The sequence below is a fragment of the Quercus robur genome, chromosome 5 (assembly GCF_932294415.1).
Source record: "Quercus robur chromosome 5, dhQueRobu3.1, whole genome shotgun sequence".
Taxonomy (NCBI): domain Eukaryota; kingdom Viridiplantae; phylum Streptophyta; class Magnoliopsida; order Fagales; family Fagaceae; genus Quercus; species Quercus robur.
In genome coordinates, this window is record NC_065538.1 from 88,930,922 (window position 1) to 88,957,285 (window position 26,364).

The 26,364-nt window shown below is 37.2% G+C and overlaps 1 pseudogene; it reads left to right on the forward strand.

The window, feature by feature from the left end:
* The first annotated feature begins 493 nt into the window (after window positions 1-493).
* Window positions 494-2,256, forward strand: LOC126727675 (small RNA degrading nuclease 1-like; annotated as a pseudogene).
* The last annotated feature ends 24,108 nt before the right edge of the window (window positions 2,257-26,364 follow it).

Sequence of the window (26,364 nt, forward strand, 5' to 3'; positions counted from 1 at the left end):
GCATCTTTCAACCATTTGGAATATGGTCCCAGCATGTTTAATGTGGTTGGTTTGGCAGGAACGCAATGCTTGCATTTTTTAAGACAATGAGAGAATATTAAATCATCTAAAATCTCTCCTCTTTGGTACGATGTTTCATTGGGCTTGTACTTGGGGGTGTATGAATTGTATTTCTTTATTTGATTTCATAGTCTCTATTTCCTTTAGTTCTTGATTATATTGTATTTGTTTCTTGTTCAAAGTGTTCACCATCGTGAACATGATGTTCAATTTTTTTAATGAAAGTCTTATTACCTATCAAAAAAAAGAAAATCTTGAAAAGAAAGTGTAAGCTGATGTGACCAGAAGCCCCTTGAAGCATTTTTTCTCTTTGAGTCTCTAAGAAGAGCCTTGCTGTTTGACCCTAGCTGTTTGACCCTATACGTTTTTATATTAAATAGGATTAGATAGGTGTTTTGAGATGCGTTATTTATATAATGAATACACAAACATAAAAGTTAAATTATGTTGTGGTGTGCAAGTATAAAAATAGTTTCACACAATGAGGAACTAATGATGCTACCAAGTTCAAATGTAGCTTGGCTTCCTGATAACTTGTGGGATATGTTGAAGCAGCGATGGGTGATTACAAAGCTTCCTAAAAAATCCAAGGCTCTGAGATCAAATGCAATGGTTGCTGTTGACTGTGAGATGGCTCTCTCTGAAGATGGCTCTGAAGCTTAAGTGAGAGTTTGTGCTGTGGATCGCAATTTACAGGTATTAATTAATTCGGCTTGTGTTCATTCTCTTCATACAAAAGTAATTCCCATTGTTCCACCTCTCTTTTCCCAAGGGAAAAGAATACTTTTCACTTTGGCTAGCTTGTTTGACAATTTCTAGGCCTTTCGAAGGGTCCTTAGTTGTACAATCTTTCTAGTGAGTTTGTATTGTGCAGGTGAAAATTGAGGAACTTGTAAAGCCAAATAAAGTTATTGCAGATTATAGAACTGATATGACTGGAGTTAGTGCAATAGATTTGGAAGGAGTTACTTGTTCATTGGCAGATGTACAGGTACATTAGGCTGGCTTTCACACTTTTTGGGATCAATTCTTTATCTAATATATTTTGGTGCATTTTGTAGAAATCCATGAAGAAGCTGTTATAAAAGGGAACAATTTTAGTAGGCCACAGTTTAAACAATGACCTGCAAGGTAAGCTAAGCATGATAACTAAATATTGGAGTTCCATGAAGAAGCTGTTATAAAAGGGAACAATTTTAGTAGGCCACAGTTTAAACAATGACCTGCAAGGTAAGCTAAGCATGATAACTAAATATTGGAGTTCCTCTCTCTCTCTCTCTCTCATGACAACTGAACCGTCATTGTCTTTTTGAATTTTGTGCAAGGAATATTCTTTGCATTTTTGCGTTCGTTTAATTATTGTTGTGTTGGTTGCTGCACTAAAGTTAGATCATGCAAAGAGTAATTGACACCTCACTTATCTTCATGCGTTCGGATGGACCTATCAATAGAAGACCATCTCTGAATAATTTGTGCAAGGCAAGTTCTTATTGTGTTATTCCTACTTTATGTATTATTCAATTATTAATTAAGGTAAGATATGATTTGAAAAAGGATTCTCTTTCGGCATTTCATTTTGAGTAATGGGCAAGCAGCTGTGGGCCGTTTCAGTTATAGTTAATTGTTCCATTTGTTTTTGACAGTCTGTATTGGGCTATGAAATTCGAAAGAAGGGTGCTCTGCACAATTGTCTAGATGATGCATCTGCTGCAATGAAACTTGTTCTTGCTAAGATAGAGAATGGTGTTGATAATGCTATTCCCTTGGTTCAAGAGGATGTAAGTTGGACATTAAATTCTTGGTGATTTCTAATTCCTACCAATGTGATCCTGCTGATTCAGTCTTTGAATAAATTATCTATAGGTAACTAATTCTGAAATGGCAAAGCTATTTCTACACAGGATACCAAAAAATGTGCCCACTGAAGAATTACATAAAGTCATTCCTGGGGACTTTACAATTGAGCTCAAGGTTGAGTATATCCTGTTGTTATCTGAACTTTTCTTTAGAAGATATTGGTTGAGCTTATGATTGCCGGAATGATGTTTATGTTTTACATGTCATGATATTTGGGTTTAAGACTTGGGTCTTGCTTATCATCAAATCTACATTAATCTACATCCAAGCCTGGATCCAGCCAAGCCAGTTGTATTTTTTGTATGTTTTCAAACTAGCAATCAATTGATCAATTTTTTGAGATAAATTAGTTCTCACCATTAAGATTTCCGTGGTAATTATATATATATATATATATATATATGTATTTTTTTATATTTGATTAATTTTATATCATTTGATTAAGGGAATGGGTCACACAATTTGTTAACTATTAATTGCCATGTAGTGGGTTGGAGAAAATTCCCTCCAAAAGTTAGGAGGTAAAATTTCTCTCCACCCCTAGAGTTTTCAATTACTTATCAAATCATCCGGTGAGCGACTGATATTTTTAAAATTGCTTTACTTGTTATGGTTTCATGCCTATAAGAGATAGTCTTTATAAATATGAGATGCACGTATAAAAACTTATGGATGATATAGTTTTCTTGAAGAACTAGTTTCATATATTATGTTGTCTTGTAATTTCTCTAACTTGTATTGCCATTTCTTTTATTTTACAACAAAAACACATTGATGTGAAGATTTGTTGAGAATAAAAAAAACTTTATATTTATTAAAAATATTATTTTAAAACCAACCATTTTAATTGACATAAAATTCCCTTATTGCTGTTTGTTATGGTTCCAAACTTTGAATAATTAAAGGATAAATAAAAGAATTTATTTCCTGATTAAATATATATTATTTGGAAAAAAGAAAAGGGGAGAGAGAGAGAGAGAGAGAGAGAGAGAGAGAAGGGCCCAATCCATTTCCCTTAATAACTCCCAACAAAATTGTAGACACTGAAGAGAATGATGGGCTCTTCCACAATACAAGAATCAGCCCAGTGGGCCAAACCGTGGGTTGCAAAACAAAAGCTTAATCTGTAGAAAAAGATATATTGTGTTTACTGTTTGCTCTATTGCCATGTTGCGAGGAAGGAAGTTGTGGTCAGCTCAGCTCTACCAAGTTCTTTTAACCACACACACACACACACACACACACACACACATATATATAAGCCAAACTAGTGATAATGAAATGTGTAGATATATACATTCTGATTTGCAAATCTTGATCCATAACATTATGGGAACTTCCTCGGATTCAAGCTTACTAAAACCGAAGATTGTATTTGTATTGTATGTTTCGACGAGGCCGGAGATGTCATAGCCATACTACAACTACCATATTTATTGATCAGCATCGACCGGCTAAAACCATTTCTTTTTATTATGTGTTAGATTTTACCAATTGAAAATTTGAGCCACATAATTAAACTGGACTTTAAATTGCCAATACTAATTCCACTTGAGGTCTAATTCAATGCAAAAGGTTTATTTAGCATTGCTCTGTCAAACATCGAGAAGACAAATTTCCTTGTACGTTCTCATGCATGGTTGTAAAACTAAGCTTTATTGTTGATAGCTAATTAACCAAGCTTGGCCACTTGGGAATATTTTTAGAAAACCATACCAAGCGCGGCCACCAACAAATTAACTTTGAGGCTTTGTAGCACTAATTGCTCAAGCTCCGATGTTTCCGAACCACCCTCACTGTGTCCTCACCACCAAGTCTCATTTCACACAACTTGCTCACAATTTTTACTCTAGTTTATCAGACCTTGCTGGAGGCCACAGCCAATGGCCTTCAACCTTTATGTAAGACAATCTGTTAGTGGAGCAATTAGCAGCATCATACATTATTCTATTGCCTAAAGGCCCATCATCTTCACGCCATACAAAGATATTCTTTTCATTACCCAATGGGCTTCAATAAAAGCCTTGTTAGTCAATTACACCCATCAACTGAATAATTTTCTTCCAACTCCAGGAGCAATCAGATAGCAGTATTGAGTATTGACACCTCCCCTAGAAACCAAGACGATGAAGAGAAGCCAAGAAGATAAAAAAACATTGAACCCAAGCTATCCATATAGAGCCCATATTAAATAGTGGAGGGTCTTATTCCATTCCACAATATATGTTATGTTTTGTGTGAATACTTTTCATTTCTATGAGTCAACCTTATGCATGGGATGATGAAGGAGAACATCCAATTAATTAAACAGAAAAGTAACAAGAAGTAACAACTCAAGGAATGCCATACCCCAAAAGTACTACTCTAGTCACAATTTAGGTTTCTTGAAGTTGTTTATAAAATCCTGGATCAGCTCAATATATGTTTCATGTGGAACTCTGCCCAAGCCACACAACGTACCTAACAAATTCAATATCAGTGTGGGACCTCACAAAAGTTTGGTGAGAGCTGTCTATGCATGAACCATATGCTGCGGGTCCAGCCCACGTGATAGCCTATACAATGGGCTTGCATCAAGAATTCTACTTCAAGCAGAATTAGGAGTCTGTAAAATCTTAGGAAAGCGAAAGACCTAATTCTATTTGAAATAGGAGACTGGTTAATGGTTTGAAAGACTCCTTATTTGACTTGTGTTGGGATTATGGTGTGCGGCTAGGTTTTTATGGTTTTGAGCTATTTTAAATTGCTAATATTGTTGCTAATATTATTCAGGACGTAACACCATGTAATTTCAAGGCCTTGGTAGACATTTCTCACAATGATGTTCCTGGAAACAAAAACATGGTTTGTACCCACAAGAAAGAGGGTCTTTCATTGAATAATTGGTCATTAAGTTTAATCAGCCTTCTTAATCAAAACGTACGTTAGTTAGTGGAATTACTGATATATGATTGTGATCGATTGCAATGCAGTTGAGAATTTGTCAAAAGCTGATAATTAGGATGGACTGATGGCAGACAAAAAATATAGGAACTATTCCAGGGCTGAAGTTTAAACTGCCGAAATGGTCATCGTGTTATCCTAATTAACCAAACGTACGTAGGTTACATGAAAGACAAATGGTGTATAACCCGATGACACATTTGTTCAATTTGAATTTGAAAAAATGGGCATTAAATCAGTCTACTATCGATAGGTGAGATAGCATTATTAAGACACGGTTGCGAACAATTCTTCATCAACCCCCACTTTTGTAAGTGGAAATAAGCATCATTTAGCCCCAAAGACATAAAGCATGATAATGTGTTATCATGTGGTTTGACTCTTGCATCATAGGACTTTCTTTATGTTTTAATAATTTGTCATCTATTGAGGTCCTATTTCCCTACTTCAAGTCGATAAGATATTAGAATCTCAACATTTCCTTCATATGCTGGTCTATTTTCCTCATTGTGAATCTGACTAAACTTCTTGAATTTATAGCTGAGGTTGATTCTTTTCCAGAATTTTGTTTTTCCTTTCATCAATGAGTTCCTTATGTGTATGTCTATGTTCACATGTGAGATGCAAAAATAGAAAAAAAAAAAATGCATCAAAGTAAATCAATCACATAAGATAATATTTATGTGGTTTGGCAATTTGCTTATATTCACAAGGTTGTAGGGATTTTATTTTTCATAGGGAAAAATACAAGATACGATAGTACAGTTTTTTCTCTAAAAAAACAACACAAAACTTTAATCTCCAAAACTAACATTTTTTCTTTCCTGCGCACAGGATTCATAATGGACTACAAATGGGCCAAAAAGATTTCCAAGCATTGTCATTAGACCCCCAAGGAGGCTTCTCCATGAGCGCTCCGACTTGGGTCTATTGGCCTAAGTCTTCGCTCCATGAACTAAGCCTCAGAAAAACTTTTATTAAAATCGTAGCAATTTTATTTTGAATCGGATTATAATCCAGATCAAATACATCTAAACTTTACAAAACCCAACACATTAGAGACGCAACTTGCCAACTTGGTGCAGCTTGCAATTAGAGCTGCCAAAGAAACGATAGTAAGGAATAAGGATTTCCAATTAATGGTTACAAAATAAGGAAGTGAGCAATGAATTGAAGAAGTTCCTGAAGTGGCTCTTGTTTCTAATCCAAATGGAAATCCTTGAAAGTCAAAGTAGTTGTGAATAGTCAATATATATTTACTGTTTATTGGTTGAACATTATCTAGGTCTTGAATCATGTAAATGTTGTTATAAGGGGCACTACTGCTGTAGTACTGCATTTCACATTGGCCTCTATTCCTGTTTTTTTTATTTTAATAATTTATTTATTTATTTATTGTTGAATTCCTTTTCCCAAATTGTTTATTGTTCCACAACTCTTTTCTGATTAATGATTGAAGGTTTTTCTCATATTCCTTTAAATAAAACATGGATCTTGTTAATTGGTACTTTTAGATCAATTATTAATAAATTATTTGGTACAATTTTTATGGGAAATATAAATATTCGTTAAAAAAAATAGTTTTTTTCCCATAAAATATTGATGTGGAATATTTATAGCTCAAATGAAACTTTTCTTTGAAAGGTGGTGGTATACCATGCATCAAATTTATGTTTCCTTCCTCTATCTCCATGTAAGAGGGAAGAAATATGCATCTAATGCATGTTATATTTTCCCCTTTGGAAGGGTAGGGTGATGCTGGAAGCTGATGTCATGATTTGAGAGTTAATGTTATCAATAAATTAAAAAGAAGAAGAACATAGCAATTATAAAAGAACTTTTCCATATATAAAATTTGTAATCCGTTAGACGCAATATAATCTTCTTCTGGGGGCAGCAGATAGCTAGATTTTTTTTTTTTTTTAATGCGGGCAGATAGCTAGATTTGGTAGAAAATAGCTAGGCCATTTTAAAAAAAAAATCATATTGGCTTTTGTATTTCAGTACTAGTTGGGAGTTTATTATTCGGTTGTTAGATGAATAGTACTCTTCTTTTTCTTTTTTTTGGGGAGAAAAGTTAGATGAATAGTACTTAATTTAATTTTATTGTTTTTAATTAATTTATGAATGAGGGATTAGAACTTATAAAAAGTCAAGTAGCGGCAGATACTTGCACAGCACTTTTTTATTTTATTTTTTTATTTTTTTTCTAGATTAGGATAAGCTTTTTTTTTTTTTTTTTTTTTTGAGAATTAGATTAGGATAAGCTTATATTATAATATTAACTGCTATGGATGGTCGTACCAAATATTTCTTTAAAAAAAAGTCATACCAATTACGTAAATATTTTCTTCTCAAAAAAAAAAAAAAAAAAAGGCAAATATTTATGTGGCGTTTGGGTATTGCGTTTCTTGCGTTGTGTTTTTTGTATTTTTTTTCCTGGACGCGCGTTTGGTACTGTTCATTGTCCATGAACAGTGATTTTAGGCTTATGAACCTTGCCAAATGGGTGAACAGTAACTTTTTTATTATTTTTTCATTCTTTTCAGTTTTTAGTTTTCAGCAAAATAAGCGGTATCCAAATAGACCCTTAATAAAGATAAAAAAGAAGTGTATGTTTGTCGAGACATACATATATGATATATCTACTCGGGTTCCCACTCTCAAGTGTGTGTTCAGTCCTGTGTCTTTAGCAAAAAAAGCAATCAAGTGGGTTTGTCTCACATCGTCCAAGTGTGTGTCTCCCAATGGGTTTAAAGCATGGTTTTAGAAACCGGTACAGTCAAAGAACTCGAATAGGGAGTGGTTCTCGATTTTATGGTCGGATCGGGATCGGACCGATGGTCGAACCGATGATGTCATAAATAATTAATTAATAATTAAAAAATATAAATAAATAAATAAATAAATAATTTTATAACTAATATTTTAACTAAAAAATTAAATTAAATAACAGTAAAACATTAAACCTTAACTTTAATTTATAAGAAATGATATGTCCACAATAATTTTACAATATTTCTACAACAAATTCTAAGTGACAAGTTGTTACTAATTGTTATTATTAGGGAAAAAAAGTAATTTTAGTATTAAGTTCAAATTTGAACCAACAACAACTAACCATTTATGATTTGTTATAAAAATATTGTAAATATAACATCTCTCTTTATTTATATATTAGACAGACAAACTCAAGCCCACTATAAAAACTATTTTAGATATTCTTTCATTTTTCAAATATCAAAAAGTCACCGGTGAGTGACAATATCATTGCCCATTACTTTTCCACCACATATCCTACCTCTAGTCCTTTACACGTTGATACTCCACCTACCACATATTTTAAAATCTTACATCCAGACCTTGGTTAATTAAAAGCTTTGTACTAGTTTCTTCTTTTACTTTTCTCTCATTTCTCATCTCTTTGCCTTCAGTACTCTCTCTCGGTCAATATATGTGCATCAGTGCATGTGCAAGTCTCCAAGAGCAGCATCAAGATTTTTCTCATTCTTTTTATTCAGCCAAAAAAAAAAAAAAATACAAGAGCAGCAAGAAAAGCTCTTAAACTGAAGCGGACATTGTACCTACGTGGCTACATCTCTTTGGTTTGAGTTTCTTAACTGTGTCAAGTCATAAATAGTAAATCTAATATTTTGGTGTTAATGTGGGCATCTTAGGCTTCACAGCTTTAGACTTAACAACATTTTCAAAGTCAAAACCTCTCTTCCTCTTAAATCTGAAACAAAATCTCTTATTTATTTTTATTTTTTGGTCAGAAACACAGTGGCTGAAGTGTTAATGAACAAGCTAAAAACCGGTTTAACCGTACCGGTTTCCGATTTTTTGGTTAAACCGGCTGTTTTTCTGATTTTTCCGTTTTTCTTTATTTCCGATTTTTAGTAATAACCGGACCGGATTAAGGTCCGGTTTCCGGTTGAATCGGCCGGTCCGATCCGATTTTTAAAACTATGATTTAAAGTCTTCAAGAGTTGCCAACTTTTATATGTTGTTAGAGCATCCACACCAACTCTTTTATAAATGTGTAAAATACACATTTTGACAACTTTTACACATTTTGCACCAAAAAACCTTCTCCATCAATCCATCTAAAATCTTGTAAAATCGTCTATAATTTTCAATGAGCTACAGTACCCGTGTAAATTTACACGGGCACTGTAGCATGTGTATATAATTTTTTAGTAGTTTTTTCTCTCTCCTCTGCCTGACTCTCACTTCCCTCTCACTTCCGCACAACACAACTCTCACTTTCTCTCATCTAATCCATTTTTCTTCCTCTAGCTTCCATCGATCGCCATTGCCGCCGATGACAATGAGGTCGAGCAAGCCGAGTTGCCGGACGACTCCGTCGCCTACAACATGAACGGAATTCTCCGACGGGTCCGTCGCCTAGAAATTCGTGGGTTTTGATCCATTTTTGGTTGAGCTTGAAGCCGGCGGCCATCGCGAGGAGGTGACGGTGCTGCGAGGTACTTTGGTTGAGGCCGACAGCCGTCGCGAGGAGGTGGGTTTTGATCCATTTTTTCTAGTTTTTTGGTTGATTGAGGGTGTGGGTTGGTGGGTTTTGATCTTGATTGGCTTGGCTTTTCTGGTGGTGGTGCTACGAGGCACTTTGGTTAAGACCGACGGCCGTCTCGAGGAGGTGGGTTTTGATTCATTTTTTCTAGTTTTTTGGTTGATTGTGAGTGTGGGTTGGTGGGTTTTGATCTTGAACGGCTTGGCTTTTCTGGTTCATTGGTGGGTTTTGATGATCTTGCCACCGATTGGGGGGTGATGATCTGGCTGGGTGGTGATGATGGTGGTGACGGTGGCTGGGTGGTGATGATGGTGGTGATGGTAGCCGTGGGTCTGTGAGAGAGAGAGGGGTAGTGAGGGAGTGAAAAATAAAAAATTGTAAAATAATGAATATTTTATTGAATAAACGTGTAGAATAGATAAATTGATGTGGGTGTTTTGTAAAAGTGGACGTGTAAAATAGAAAAAGTAGGTTTTTCTGTGTGAAATAGATGGAAAATATAAACGAACTGATGAGGATGCTCTTATCTATGTGATATTAAACCCGGGTTCTCACTCCACTATATGTAGGTTCAGTCCTGCTGTTTTTCTATTTGAAAAAAAAAAAAAAAAAAAAAAACTTAATGCTATATAGCTGCAATATATATATATATTAATGAATAGTAGAACATTTTTAATGATGGAGTCAATGAACTAAAGTTTCAAAAACTGGATAAAAAGAAAGCGATTGGGTCAGAGTCAGACACGAAAAGTGGTGCAGGCTAGGCAAGGAAATTGAGGAAGCGCTGTTTTAATTTGACCAACACATGGTGCTATTAGATTGTTCATTTTTATTTCTCTTTTATTTATGTAAAATGCCAAGAAGAAACGAACATGCTTTATTGCATTTGTGATTTGTAGAATTCGAAAAGCTAGAGAAGAATGGGGAATACCAATCAAGGATGTCAATACCGTACCGGAGGCCATACCGGTTTGGCCACCGGTACGATATATTTCGGATACCGATCAATACCGGTGTACCGTTTCGGGTTTACCGCTATTTTTTATATTTATAAATATATATATATATATATATATATATATATATTTATGTATGTATGTGTCTATGTATATATATATATTATAATAAATATAAAAGTTTACCATAAAACATTTCCTCAATTCAGAACTAATTATTCATAATTTTAGACTTTAGTATCAATTAAAAGGGAAAAAGAAATAAAAAAAATAAAATAGAAAGCTTAAAAGTTACCATTGCATACTAAGAAAACAAATAATACTAATAAGTTAATACAAATAAGTTACCATTCTGTCCTAACAAAAATTCAAAAATTACAAAACTTAATAAATAAATAAAAAAAACTTTTTCTGTACCGGCTGGTACACCCGGTACCGGCCGGTATTGCCCGAAATTGGCCAGTACGGCCGGTATTTTTTTCGGTATGAAACAGGGGGGTCGAGTGTACCGGATTGCTGGCCGGTACGATATATTCCAGCCGGTACGGCCAGTACGGTACGGAATTGATAACCTTGATACCAACCCTTTTTAAAAATATTTTTTCTTTTCTAATTATTTATGTCATGGATATGACTAGTAGCATTTGTCAATTTCGTCTGCACCATTTTTGTAATTTTGTTGCCTATGGCTATATAAAGCTTATTTATAATTCATAAAAAAAAAAAAAAAATATATATATATATATATATATATATATATATATATAAGCTATTTATAAAAGTAAAAGCAGCATGAGGGGACATCCGATTCCAAATAATCTTCCAAGATGACGGTAGTCCAGTGGCTGACTTCCAGTTCAACGCTATAAAATTAATGTCTTATGACTATTCGGATATATATAATTATATATCTGTAGCTTTACTCCTCACACCATTCCCACTGGAGAACGTTCATCGCGTAATAATTCATTATTATAAACGTTTTACTCAAAGACTTTGTTGTATTTGTAGAAAAACTCTAATTCAATACCAATAAGTCTAAAAGTGACTTTGGCTTGTGTAAAGTTGTGTTTAACAACTATGTGTTTTGTTGGCTTTAATTCCGTACCAAATTTGATTGTAATTCTATTCAATCTTTTGTATCCTGTATTTATTGTGGGATTTGATTGTAAGGGTTGTGTAATATAAAGAGAGAGTGTGAAGACTCAAGCAATTGAAGACTGAAGAGTTTTCGCGAGTATCTCGCGATTATGCATCCCGAGAAGTGACTCATGTGACTTGTACATGTTGGAATGCGAAGAGTCAGGACAAGATGGAGATAGTTGTGTTTCACGAGTATCTCGCGAGTAAGGCCTTCCTGCGAGACACCCATGAGACATTCTGTTTTGCCAGACTGTCAAGTCTGATACACACTTTCTGTGCCTACATTATTTATACCCACATTACCCACAAATGTTGAGGAGTACTTCTGAGAGAAAACCCTAACCAAACACCTTGAGAGTTAGATATTGTTATTCTCACAATTCTCTACACAATTGCTTGTGGATTTTCCTTAACTCCTACCTCTCCATTTCCATACCATTGAAAGGTTGATAGTCCAAACACTTACCACACCCTTTCAGAGTATCAAGTGAGTTTTTGGTGACTCTGGGAAGTATTGGAAGAAGCGAAGGATGGCAGATGCAACATGGAGCTTATTGCAAGATCCAGAGAGCTAGACAAGACACAGTTCCGAGAAGCCTTATTGGAGTAGGAGCTCGGAGGGCTTAGGTACATTGGGTAGATTAGGCTTTGAGGGTCTCTTGCTAACCCATGTATCCTAACTAATTGTTTAGTGGATCGATTACCGCTTAGAGGGTGGCAAAGAGGTTTTTCGCCGAGTTTTTCGGTTTCCTCTTCAATAACACATCGGCGTGTTATCTTGTGTTTGCATCTCTCTTCCCTACTCTTTTACATTCCATATTACTGTTGTGCTATCTTGATTATGGATTAGAGTAGCTTGTGTGTTTATCCGCTCGCATTTACACTATTTCGCACTTAGAATTAAGTTAGTGTAAAATCTATCGAGCCGTAACATTAATTTGGAGGTCTAAACAACTCTTGTGTTTTATAACACATTTTCGAGCTTCAATTGGTATCAGTGCGGGTACACTCGCTGTGGTTTAAATACCTAAGTGTGTTCCTTAATCCTTTGTGATAGACCGGTCACAATCTCTTAATACCCCACCATTCTTTAATGGAGGCAACTATGCTTTTTGGAAGGTCCGAATGAGGGCTTTCTTGTGTGCTATAGATGAGTCCATATGGGATTCCGTTGAGAATGGGTATGTTAAACCCACAACTGCCAAGTCCGAATGGGACAAGGTAGCTCTTGCATTAGCTAATGTGAACAGTAAGGTCATTAATGCTATATTTTGAGTTGTGTCCCCTGATGAGTTTCACAGGATATCGCACGTGGAGATAGTTAAGGAAGCTTGGACGATCCTTGAAACGACCTATAAGGGTACCAAGACAGTCAAGGACACGAAGCTTCAAATGCTTACCACCAGATTTGAAGAACTTAAGATGGGAGATGATGAGGCTTTCGATTCTTTCTATGGAAAGCTCAATGAAATTGTAATTGCCTTCTCAATCTCGGAGAGAAGATTGAAGATTCTAAGGTGGTGAGAAAGATTATGAGGTCTTTACCGGTGAGTTTCAAAGCAAAAGTCACAGCTATAGAAAAGAGTAAAGACTTGGATGAGATCAAAATTCAAGAGCTAATTGGATCTCTCCAAACAAATGAGCTGGGATTGCCTTCTCATAAATTGAGCAAATCTCTTGCTCTTAAAACCATCATCGAGAGAATGGACAACTCCTTCGAAGAAGATGATGTGGAGAAGGAAGTAGCATTCCTTGCAAAGAACTTCTGAAAATTTCTGAATATGAACAACAGTGGGAAGCCTTTCAACAAAGGGAAGTTTTCATCTCCCAAGGGTGATAGGAAGGAATTTAGGATGAAAGATGGGAAGGAACCTCAATCTATTCAAGGAATCACTTGCTTCGAGTGCAATGGACATGGACATATCAAGAGAGAATGTCCTAATTATTTAAGAATGAAGGGTAAGGCATATGCCACAACTCTCAATTATTCGGACTCTTCCAATTCAGATTCAGAGGATAGCTGTGATGAAGAAGGGAACTTATCAGCATTTATGACTATTGCTCATGTTGAATCTTCAGAGGACTTGAATTTGCTTGTGCAAGAACTTGGGGAGCATAGTGATGAGGAATCCATGGGAATTGTAGAAGAATCGGATGCTGAAGAAGATAAAAGTTCAGCGGGCCTTCAAGAGAACTACAATTCCCTTCTTGAGAAGTCTGGAGAATATGCAAGGGTGGCCAAGGCAGCTATTAAAAAGATGAAGAAGGCAGAGAAGGACTATAGAAGTCTTCTAGTGCGTTATAAGGAGGTCAAATATGAAATAGAAATGTTGAAGGGAGAACTGACCGAAGTCTACTTAAAGATAAAATTTCTTGAGCTTGAAGTGGTTCAAGCCAATGCTAAAGTAGAGCAAGTCTCCTCCAAAAAGCTCAATAAAGTCCTTTCTCATCAAAAACCTTTCTCCGACAAAACCGGATTGGGATACACCGGCAAAAGTAGTTCAGCTGTGAATATCACCAAAGAAGTGAAGTTTGTGAAGGCCAAAGAGTTAGTTGTAGTTGCACCTACTATGGAGAAGGCAAAGGTTGAGAAAAAGAAGAATGTGGCTAACCAACGAGTGTTGAACAAGCCCCGTAACCTATCTGTGGTCAGGTTTGAAGCCAGAGGGAAATCACTCCCAAGATCACAAAAAGGTCCTAAAACGAACCATTTCTGCCATCACTGTGGACTTCAAGGACACACCAGACCAAATTGTCATAAGCTGAAGGCATTAAAGAATGCAAGTGATCAAAGGCCAAGAGGACCAAGAAATGACAAAAGAAATTAGGCTGTTGAGCAATCAAGAGGTCGAGATGGTGATTCCGGAGTGATGGATGTGATGAAAATGATCGATGCATTCACCACCTGTTTGGCAAGCTTCTCCAGAAGGTTTGAAGGCCACAACACTCGTACCCAATCCTATAGGGTTATCACCCCAAACGCACGTGCGTGTGGGTGAAAAAGGGTACTCATGCATGATCACCTACTATGTCCATGCATTAATACTTCCAATGTTTAGGGACATTTGTTCATGCATCTTGACATGCATAATTCTATTTGTGTCTACTACTTTTGGTTATCAGCGTTTTTTTTTTTTTTTTTTTGGTTTATACCTATTTTTTGTTGATCTTACTTTTCCTGTTCAGTTTTTGAGTGTGTTCAAAAATTTAAAAACCCATAAAAATTGAAAAATCTTCAAAAAGTTTGATCGCTTGTGTTGTGTATATCACATGTGAGTTTGGCCTAGTACCATCATACTAATGGCATAGTGCATTTGCGAGCTTAACTTGTTATGTATGCACATGTATCTTTGTGGGAGAAATCTTGAAAACTATGTGTGCTTGTTGTAAATAGATCTTCAAGCTTGTCATGAATAATTGGTCAATAGTCTTGATGGTCTTGATACTTGCATAGACTTGTGTCTATATCTCTTCCCACTTTACTTTTATGTTTTTGCTATAGAGCTCACAAAATGTAAATCTCCAAATGAAAAAAAATAATGAACTGCAAAAGCCTGTCGCACATACTAGTATTTGACTAGGAAAAATAGAAAGCAACTTTTGTTTTAAAATTTATGGTGCTCAAAAAGCCAAAGGCTAAATATAAAAGTTGAAATATCAAAAATTTCAAGCACTGATCTCAAAAAGAGATGTATTATCCAAAAAGGACCAAATGTAATGATTTATGCAGAAGCCAAATGAAAAGCTTCTATGATTTGTAATCATTCTCTTGTGAGAGGTCATATATGCTCATTTCTATAATTAAGATAGTCCACTTGATTTCGTACCAATCATATATAACTTGATTGAATTGATCATTGAAGCTTCACTCTGGTCTAAGGACTATTCCACATTTGATACTCACCCACAACACACAAGACTTCGATTCAATTAATACTTATCTCATTTGTGTGATTGTACATGTTCAAATGTGATGTGTATGCTCAAGTACTTGCTGATCAAACCCAAAAAGATTTTTGAGTGTTTTATATGTTTTTGAAAGTGATTTTATACTTTCGTGATTTTAGTTTTTTGTTCAAATTGCATTTTTGTGTTTTTTCGTCAAAAACTGGTTCAGAGGTCTTTTCGCAAGAAGCTTGCGACTTATAGCTTTTCGCGAAATGTGCTTAAGGGAAATTTCAAAGTCACATTTTCATACAGAAAGTCTCGCTACTGCCTCGCAAGTATTTCATGACTAAAATTTTCTCGCGAAATGTTTTAGGCAAAAACTAAAAATTTTCAAGTTCATACAGAGGCTATCGCGACTGTCTCGCGACTAAAAGCTTCTCGCGAAAAATTTTCAAGTATTTCAGTGGTCCTTTTCGCGACTGTATTGCGAGTGCCGCGCTACTGCCTAACCCACGAAAAACGCATATTTTCAGTTTTTATGTAGCAAATGTGACATATTTTCAAAATCACCTCATTTCCCTCGCTTAGACTCTCTCGAACCCCCTTCAACCCAAAACCATTTTTCACTCAAACCTCCTCATTTTCAAGCAAAAATCTCTATAAAATCACTTCAAGGTATGTTTTCCTAAACATTTTCTTCATGTTTTCTAAGATTATATAGAAATTTAAGTTAGGGTTCAAATATTGGGGATTTTCGAAAATTGGGTTCGGGTTCTTAGTTTTTGTGAAATTTTTTCGAAATCTTTGATTAGGCTGAGTCCCATTTGCTGTGATTGTTCTTGTGTTGGCCCCATGTGGCAGTTTGAGCATGTATTGAGGCATTTTCCACTATGTTCATGCATTATTCATAACTATTGTGCATTGTTGCATGTCAAATGCTTGACAGAATGTCCTAGTGACATTTTTGTGCTAAATTGGATTTAAGTGAATTCTCATTTCTGGGTTTACACTTGTTTGACCTTGTTTAACTTGTTTTGGTCACTGATTATGTGTTTAACACACTTTGCCCATGTTGCACACACTAGGCACACACTAGGGCCCTCTAGGCACACCTCATGCATCTCATGATGCACACACATGCACCAGCACATGCACTGCCTAGACACACACACAGACACAGTTACTTAATTCATGCATTGTGTTTATGCTTACTTGGTTTAACACCTTAGCATGTTGTTTGAGTTTATTTGCTCTGTTTTGAGTTGTTTTTGCTCTGTTTTAGGTTGTTTTACCTTTGTTTTGAACTAACTTGAATCTAATCAAGTTTTGTGTTCTGTGTTTGTGTTTTTGCATTTGTTTCTTATTCTCTATGATATTTGTTCAAATGTCTCCTAACAAACATTCTGCGACCAAGAAATCCACAAAACGTTCACGCACTGATTCTGATAACTTCAGGTCTGCTGAGGCTAATATGAAGTATAATGACTGTTATAAGGATAAAACAATCATCATGGAAAGGGTCATACAAATGGAATCCCTTGAGGACACTTTCATACCTGAAGTGTTCAAGGACAGGACCTGGACAAAGCTCTTGAACCCGAATGGAGTTGTCTACTTAGAGATCATAAAGGAGTTTCTCTCCAATGCTGCTATGGACGGAGATCGTATAGAGTGCTGGGTAAGGTACAAAGAATTTGTGATTACAAGGGAGATCATACAAGACTTTTTGGAGATTCGTCCTCCATTTCAGTCAATCTCAGTCCAATATGAAGACAGATTGGGGTCCACTGAGGAGATGGTGAAAATACTTGGGGGTACACCAAAGAATTCATCCATGAACACAATACCATTTTCACCAGAGATGAGGACTTTGGCCAATGTGATGATTCACAACCTGTAACCGGTCACCAACCTCACTACATTGTCAGCTCCAAGGACAATGTTTTTGTACGATCTCTTCACCCACGAGTAAATTGACATTTATGGACACATTCTCTACTTGTTGAAAAAGAGCATCATGAAGCAGAATTCAAGGACTATAATGCCCTTTCCATCACTGATTATGGGTCTAATTGCGACGACAAGGCTCAAACTCCCGATTGGCCTCACTGTGGTTCAGAGGGACTATCCCATTAGTGTACACACAGTCACTAGGAGCACAGCTCACATCAAGGGTTCCAAAACAGGTGTGCATACAATACCACATGATCGTGTTGAGGACGAGGGTGGAGATACAGAAGAGGAGATTGATAGATTCACTTATGCTCTAGAGACTTCAGCACAACCATCCTTTTTTGCACCAGCATGAGGACCAGATAGACTTGATCACCTCCTGGATAGAGTGGACCAAATGTTCACCATGCTAGACTCCTATGTGCAGCACACCGCGACCCAGTTTGCATACGTCCAGGGATAGATCACTGCATTGTCTTCACAAATCGACAACTTATCCATGGCGTGGGGATCAGATTCAGAGTCTGATCAGTTCTAACCCTTTTGGCCATTCCGGTCAAAAAGGGGGAGAAAATTTTGAGGGGGAGCAGAGCACTGACATAGCTTAGGCTTAGAAACTTTGGTTCATACAGGCGGTTTATTTTTATTTATGTTTTGGTTTAAAACTGTTTTAGCATTTATAACTCTTGGATAGTTGTTTTTGCGTATAGTTTTTACTGCTTTCATTTAAAGCTTTAGTACTCTGTTTTTAATTTCAATTTATATTCAGTATGTTATGTTTACCTTATTGCTTTGTAGCATCATTTTGTACTTTAAAGATATTGCCAATATGTCCTGAGTACCTTACTCTTGTGCCCTTAGTAGGATTTTGTATCCTAGATGCAAATACTTTGTGTATTTTGCATTGGTTGAGTGTTGGACATGAAATTAATCTGTGGGATTGCTCTTAATTGCATTGCATGTCCAGATGAGCATTTACTTGCTAAATGTTCATTGTAGTCTTTTTTTAATGACTGATCCTATTTGATCAAGATATGCTTACATGTTTTATTGTGTTTACTAACTTGATCGCATTTTACTTGCTTATATACGTACCATGTATTCAACTTGTCATAAGCTTAATGAAAGTTTTGTTTGTATGCAAGCGTTTCAGGTTACAGGTATATACGTGCAAATGCTTCACAGCTTCTAGATTAGGTGTAAGTGAGTTTTGCCACTGTTCCCAAACTCACGTTTAAGTCTAGAATCTGTTTTAGGGGTTTTGTCATGGAATAGCCAAAGGGGGAGATTGTAAAGTTGTGATTTACAACTATGTGTTTTGTTGGCTTTAATTCCGTGCCAAATTTGATTGTAATTCTATTCAATCTTTTGTACCATGTATTTATTGTGGGATTTTACTGTAAGGGTTGTGTGATAAAGAGAGAGTGTAAAGACTCAAACAATTGAAGACTGAAGAGTTTTCGCGAGCATCTCGCGACGAAGCATCCCGCGAAGTGACTCATGTGACTTGCACATGCTGAAATGCAAAGAGTCAGTATAGGATGGAGACAGCTATGTCTCACGAGTATCTCACGGGTAAGCCCTTCCCACGTGACACCCGCGAGACATTCTATTTTACCAGACTATCAATTCTGATACACACTTTCTATGCCTACACTATTTATACCCACATTACCCACAAATGTTGAAGAATGCTTTTGAGAGAAAACCCTGGCCAAACACCTTGAGAGTTAGAGATTTTTATTCCCACAATTCTCTACACAATTGTCTGTGGATTTTCCTCAACTCCTACCTCTCCATTTCTATACCATTGAAAAATTGATAGCCCAAACACTTACCACATCCTTTCAGAGTGTCAAGTGAGTTTTTAGTGTTGCTGGGAAGTATTGGAAGAAGCCAAGGATGGTAGATGCAAGATGGAGCTTGTTGCAGGATCTGGAGAACTAGACAAGACACGGTTCCGAGAAGCCTTGTTGGAATAGGAGCTTGGAGGGCTTAGGTACATTAGGTAGATTAGGCTTTGAGGGTCTCTTACTAACCCATGTATCCCAACTAATTGTCTAGTAAATTGATTACCGCTTGGAGGGCGGCAAAGAGGTTTTTTGCCGAGTTCTTCGATTTCTTCTTCGATAACACATCGGCGTATTATCTTGTGTTTGCATCTTTCTTCCCTACTCTTTTACATTCCATTTTACTGTTGTGCTGTCTTGATTATGGATTAGAGTAGCTTGTGTGTTTACCTGCTTTCATTTACACGATTTCGCACTTAGAATTAAGTTAGTGTAAAATTTATCGAGCCGTAACTTTAATTTGGTGGTCTAAACAGCTCTTGTGTTTTTTAACACATTTTCGAGCTTTCAGCTTGGTCGGGTGAAAAGTGGGAAATGAAAATGAGAGAAATAAAAGTAAGGAGAAAAATAGGTAAGGAGAGGGTCTTTAATGGTAAATTACCCATCTGCTTCTCTCTTCCCTCCATACATATCTAGAAGTTTTTATTTGTTTATTGTAGAGACACATTTTGTAGCCCAAGCCTAAGATGTATGGGATCTTGGCCCAGTGAACCCAATATAATAAATTTGTAGAGAGTGGGTTGAAGAACTAGACCCTAATAAATTAGACAACAACTAGTATGCATTTAAAAGATGATCAAGCAAGAACAAGAAAAATAGAGCTGAATGAATTCACTGTCTGACGAGGTATTTTGTCATACAAATCAATAACAGTTGGATACAAATACAATTTTGATTGCTACAGTCTTTTTTCTCTTCTTTTTCAGATCCCTTCCTCACGGAAGGTCCCTTACATTATATAGTTCCTTTTGGATCATCATGATCCTACACTTATTGGTCATCTAAGTCCTTACTTGAGTACCTGTCCCATCAAACACCCTATTTGGCTTTCTGTGGGTTATGGTGGCCAAGGCAGCACTGTTCAAGAGTTTTCACCACATAAATGCGGCTAGAAAAGTAGTTGCAGTGCATTCAATGTGGTTGTAGCAGCTTTCCCTTAAATATTTTTGGGTTCCCCTCCTTTTTGTATGTTCATGATGCACATTCCTATCAATGAAGCTTCTTTGTTGGAATACATATTTGAGTTGTACTTATCGTATCCAAGGAGTTATTCCTCCTCGGACCAACTTTCCATTCGTATCTTGCTCATTAAATCCTGAGCCTGAATCATTCATTACCATTTATTCCTCCTCGAACTACTCATGCTCTCAGCCAAGGCCCAATATGTAATTTGGGCCCTTAACCATACAATAGCCCCTCAAAACTCTGGTTTTTTCCCTCCCATCCGAGGAGAAAAATGGGGTTTTGATTTTTTGTGCTCTAATATTATTTTGCCCTTTGATTTACACACGTGGGAGTACTGTTTTGCATGCCCCATCATTGCCACTGACGCTTTGGAGACCGTAAGATGTCATTAATTGCTCCAGGCAGCGTTATATTCCCTACATCCAATGGTGAGGCGCTAATCCAATGGTTGTTATTTCTCCTTGGGTTTTGAGCAGGATTGTTTTCACCCTCTATATAAAGCCTTGAGGGAAATCATTTTTCCCTTATTTTACGAATCTTCAAGTTCACCTAAGATCTCAAACATTCCAACTCACCAAACTCTCTTTTAGGGTACTTTTTTTTTACATCTAATTTTATTTGGGTACCACCTATTTATTTTCAAACACCACTAATAAGTTATTGGGGTTTTCCCAAATATTTTTTTCTCTATTATTATGTTAATCACAAATGTTTTATATCTCATTATCTAAATTGGGTTATGATATAAATTATCACAAAAAGCCCCAAAACTCATATTTTATCCAATTTTATTATCATATTCTATTTAAAGCCCAAGAATACTTATGCTTGGCAATATTTAAGAAGCCCATGATTCAAGCCCGTGGAAAAACAATTTTATCAATGGAATTCAAATCCATGATCAAAGCCCATGATTTAAACACATGGCAATTTATTTATCCAAAGCCCAATTCTCATTGGCAACATCAAAACCCAATTTTCATTGGCAAAATCAAAACCCAATTCTCATTGGCAATATCAAAAACCCAACTTATGTTGGCACTATTTAAAGCCCAATTTTCATTGGCAATATCAAAGCCCAATTCTCATTGGCAACATCAAAAGCCCAACTTACGTTGGCACTATTTAAAGCCTATTTCTCATTGGCAATATCAAAAGCCCAATTCTCATTGGCAATATCAAAAGCCCAACTTGCGTTGGTACTATTAAAAGCCCAAGCTAACTACTTGGCACTATTCTATCAAAAGCCCAAGGTTATTAAATACTCGGCAAAATATTATATCATAATCATTCTTAAACATATTATTACAATATTACAAGCTCATGAAATTTATGAATTATCTATTCTCAAAACCCATGGCAATCATCTTGTAAAAGCCCATGGAAAGTTATGATTGTTAGACCCATGACATATATTTATTGTTATAAACCCATGAAATACATGGACATCATTTGCATCACGACATCCATAATATACGCCTTCAACACTCATGGTAAACATTCAAACCCACAAGCTCATCAATTAAGTTATGATGCGATTATTAAAAACCATGAACATTATTGCAACATGGAATTCATCAAAGTAAATAGTATTTACAAAAGTATTTTGAAACTTGTCCTATTGTTTCAAACATTACAACTAATTGCTCAAAGGCCCATTACAAGTATTTATGAAAAACCCAAAAATATTTACTAATAAAATCCATGAGGAATGAAAGCCCATGGCAACATGTGCACACACCCAACCCATGTGAGCAAGCCCAAGCAAAAAACACAAGCAACTAACCAAAAGGCAACTAGAGACTCATACAAGGGAACCAAGCCTTTGAGAATGGACTAAGGGTTGTCCCATCAATTTTCTGCCACCCTCTACCTAACGTGAACAGTGCCCAAGGGCTGTCATATCAGCTGAAGTCAAAAGGATGAAGAGACTCCATGATCTTCCTTAAAACTGTACCTCTAGCGGAAGGGGAGCTGAAACCAAATTATCCAAACTTCAACAAATTGATGCTATAAATGTTAAAAAACGATCAAGACATGATTGATGTACCAAGCCCATGAATCCTAAAGGGGAAAATTTGGGAACATGTGGTTTGGAGGGCATAAAGGGATCTCCAGCGGAACCCCCTGAAGTAGACTAGAACTTGACACCTAGCTTGGGGTGTTGAAATCCTACTCCTTGGGGGACCAAATCTTAGTTTGCAGCATTAGGATTCATTCTTGATACACAATAATTAAGCTCAGCCTCGAAATCTTGGCACTTAATGCAAAAAGCTCTAAAATCCCATCATTACCCAAAGAAGCAAGACAACCCCTCAAAGTGGATTTTCCTACTTCTTATCAAAATCTCAGGAAATTTAAACCTTGATTTCGTCACCCTTGATGAGTCATGCATTTTTGGATTCTTGTTAATCAATACTTCTCTAAAGCTCTATTATAAAAACATGCACACCTCAGCCCATGGGGGAGAAGGGGGGCCTCTCTAAAGATTTCTGTCATTGACTACATTCTGCAGAAATTCAGCCCCTATTAAGCTTTCCTTAAGCTTCCCCAAGCTCTCTAAAGCTCACTCACAACCTCTCTCAGCCTATAGTCACCATAACACCAACATTCACCACCTTGCTTACACCTTCCTACTCCATAAACGTCCCATAACTGACCAAAGGACAGTGACCCTCTCTGAAATTTTGGGTTTATTTGCTATCTTGCTTGTGGTTTCCCTCCCTCAAGCTCACCACTCATCATCCTTAGCCCATACTTATCTAATCTCAGATGTTCTCTCCCCATTTTCACACAAACACAACCCATAAATGTCTCTCAACTAGTCATGAATAGACCACCCACAAAAAATCCTTGATCTAGGTGTTAATCCCATCTCACTCACTCAAAACAACTCACATTCACCTCATTCATGCCTTATAAACACACATTTACCAAATTCTTAGCTTAATACTTGCTACACTGAGCTGAGGATCTCTCTTTCCCTTCATTCCATCCTATTTTTCCTCTTTTATTTGTAACAATGGATCCTCTAATCCTTGTTTATTATTATTATGATGAAGGATATAATGTATTTGTAATAATTGAATTTTTCCCTCACATTGATGTAATGATGGCTGAAAGTACTATAAGTTCCCCTAACCAAGACACACAAGGACCCCCAGGACTGAACATTTTCCTAAATTTATTTAATCATTGACTGCTGGACTCCAAGTATAATTTCACCCCCACCGTTGGAGATAATACAGTACCGCTAGAGGACTGATTTGAACTATGACGCGGTAAAAAGACTAATAATATAACAACACTAACAACACTAACGTGTTTATTATGCTTTATTGTTGTCTTCTTGTTAGGGTGCAGCCTCTATCTCTTGCTTGGGCGGACTTACACCACACTGATAGCCTTTGGGCTTTATTTCAAGGGCCCAACGTTGAGTTTCGGATTGGCTATCTCATATTCTATTTGGGAACATCAACACTCTCTAAGCTTCCAAACTTCACCACCCTGTTTTCTTCAAGAGATCCTTGAAAATCTTTCTAAAGGTTTCAGGGACTAATACATATCTTAGTTCTCGTAAGTTTCTTATTTCTTTAAACTTTTCTATTTCTCCTCGGCCTTCCAGTTCTTATTTCTTCATTTACCAGTTTCAGTTGTTTCCCTTTTAGCCTGTCCAGATAGGTAAATTTAAGCACTTAGTAGACTCCCCTGCCAAAATAGAGGCCTTTAAGATTAGATACCACATACCACAGGGAGTCACCTTGCGATACTGTTCCCTAGAACAAATAGTGGCACACAGAGAAGAGGGGGAAGTCATCATTCCTATGATAGCTTTCATAGAAGGGGGGATGACTCTTCCTATGGCTAGGATAACACAGGTTTACTTCCTCAACCATAGGATATGCCCCCACCAGTGCGCACCCAACCTATTTAAGATCTTAGGTAGCGTTGATGCTCTCAACTAGTATCTGGGCTTGGGGCTCACTTGGCATGATGTGGCTCACATGTACAAGTGCCACTCCCTTAAAAATGCGGGATGTCACCCCAAGTCCCAAGCTGATGTTGTTAGGCTCATCTCGTGCCTCCCCAAATCTAATAAAGGGATAAAAGACGACTACCAAATTGCTTCAGGGGCGTGGCATGATAGCCTTCATTGCCCAGTCCGAAAGGGAGAGCCAGGTGGGATACCTTAGAGTTAGGTTCCTTAACAAGAAATTTAGATTCTTTAACCCTAACTATGTCATTATTTCCCTTTTATTTTGCTTTCTTTTGATGATGGGTCTTAACTTTCTAACCATGTTTTGCTCCTCAACTACTTTTGCAAACAAAAATCACGTAGCACCCTAGCTCAGTCTGACCAACGTCGCAGCTCTTAATTATTTGCTGAGGTCTAAGATTTTCATAAGTGAGGATAGATAGTTGCGAGCCGTCCATCTAATTTTGGACTTTGAGCCAATCTCGGAGGTATACCAAGATATCGGCAACGCCATAAGAGCGAGTGACCCACTACTGGCCCATATTGATGTGTCATTGCCAAGTTTCCTAGCCCGAGACAACCTTCCACCGGTCATATTGCCACTCCAACAGAACCCTCCTTTAATTGTACAACCAGTCCATTGGGTTTTGCTCGAAGCAACAGAAGCGAGGGAAGAGATCGCCTCCTCAAACTCCTCGCTTGAAGAAGAAATTGACAAGTTTCATTTTAAAGAGGAGGAGACTTAAGGAGTACGAGTGATCCCCATCTCGGACGCCGAGGGCGAGCCTGACAGGCATTCAAGTGTCCAAGCTCCGGTTTTAGTAGTTGCTCGACCGGACAGCTCATTAGAGGAAGAAGAAGACGAAATGGCTTTAAACTAGGGTAACTAGAGCTTAAGAGACCTCATGGCTTCTAGGAGCAAGGTGTCAACTTCGAAAGAAGCCACCAAGTCTCAAATTCCTACTACTCTTCCCCCTTCTCCTCCTTTACTCCCTACTGACCTTGGATTAAAAGCCATTCCTGATTTAAAGAAGAAAAGTCCGATCCAAGACCTTGAAGAAGGGGAGTTGGGCCCTTAGAAGGGGACAAAACAATAGAAGGCGGCCAAAGACGCCCGGGATAAGAGGTCCAACTCTGTGGACAGCCGGGAGGAGTAAAACAGGGCTGATATGCATATGCCACAATGCACCTAGTCCCCTCGGCTAGAGGTGGATGGGACTGCCATCCCTTGGAACGCCTCAATCAGAGACTTCCAAAGGGGGCGTGCAGGATATATTGCTGAAGTCTTGGAGTAGCCTCTTTTGCTCCCTAGGGACATGGAGGCTTATAGACGTTTCAAGCAAAATGACCTCTTTCTATCCCTAAAGAGGGACCTCGCCTTGGTAAGCAATCTATCATAACCTTGAAGTTAGACCTTAAGTTGTATTTTCGTTCTTTCTTTACTTTTTTACTCATGTGATTTTTTCGTTATCTTTAGGCAGGTGGCTCAGCAAGTTTTTGTGGCAGAGGAGTGGGTTCGCGATGCCTATAATGAGGCCAACGCTGAGGCCCTCTCTTGTGCCGATGTTGAGAAGTCCTTGGGGGCCCTCAAAAAAGAAAAGGCTAAGCTATCCAAGAAGCTAAAGGTAGTGGACCAAGGTCGCCTGAGTGTTGAGGCGAGTCTGAAGATCGTGGAAAGGCAAGCTGAGGATCAGCACCAAAAGCTGCACCTCACCGAGATAGATCTGGCCACTCAAAGGCAACTGGTCATAGATCTCAAGGCTCAACTGCAAAAGGCCAAGGAGGCAGCTCAACAAGTCAAAGAGGCAGCCAAGGTTGAGAAGCAAGCGTCTTATATGCTCAACATAGATGAAACGTAAGCTAGGCTCACTGAGGAGTTTGCTAAGGTATGAAAGGATTACTGCAGTGCAACATAGGATAGGGATCTAGAATGTGTTTAATACTTCAAGAAACAAGAGTTCAAGTCTAGTATTGAAGTCATGCAAATCTGTTCAAGAAACAAGTGAAGCAGTGCTGATT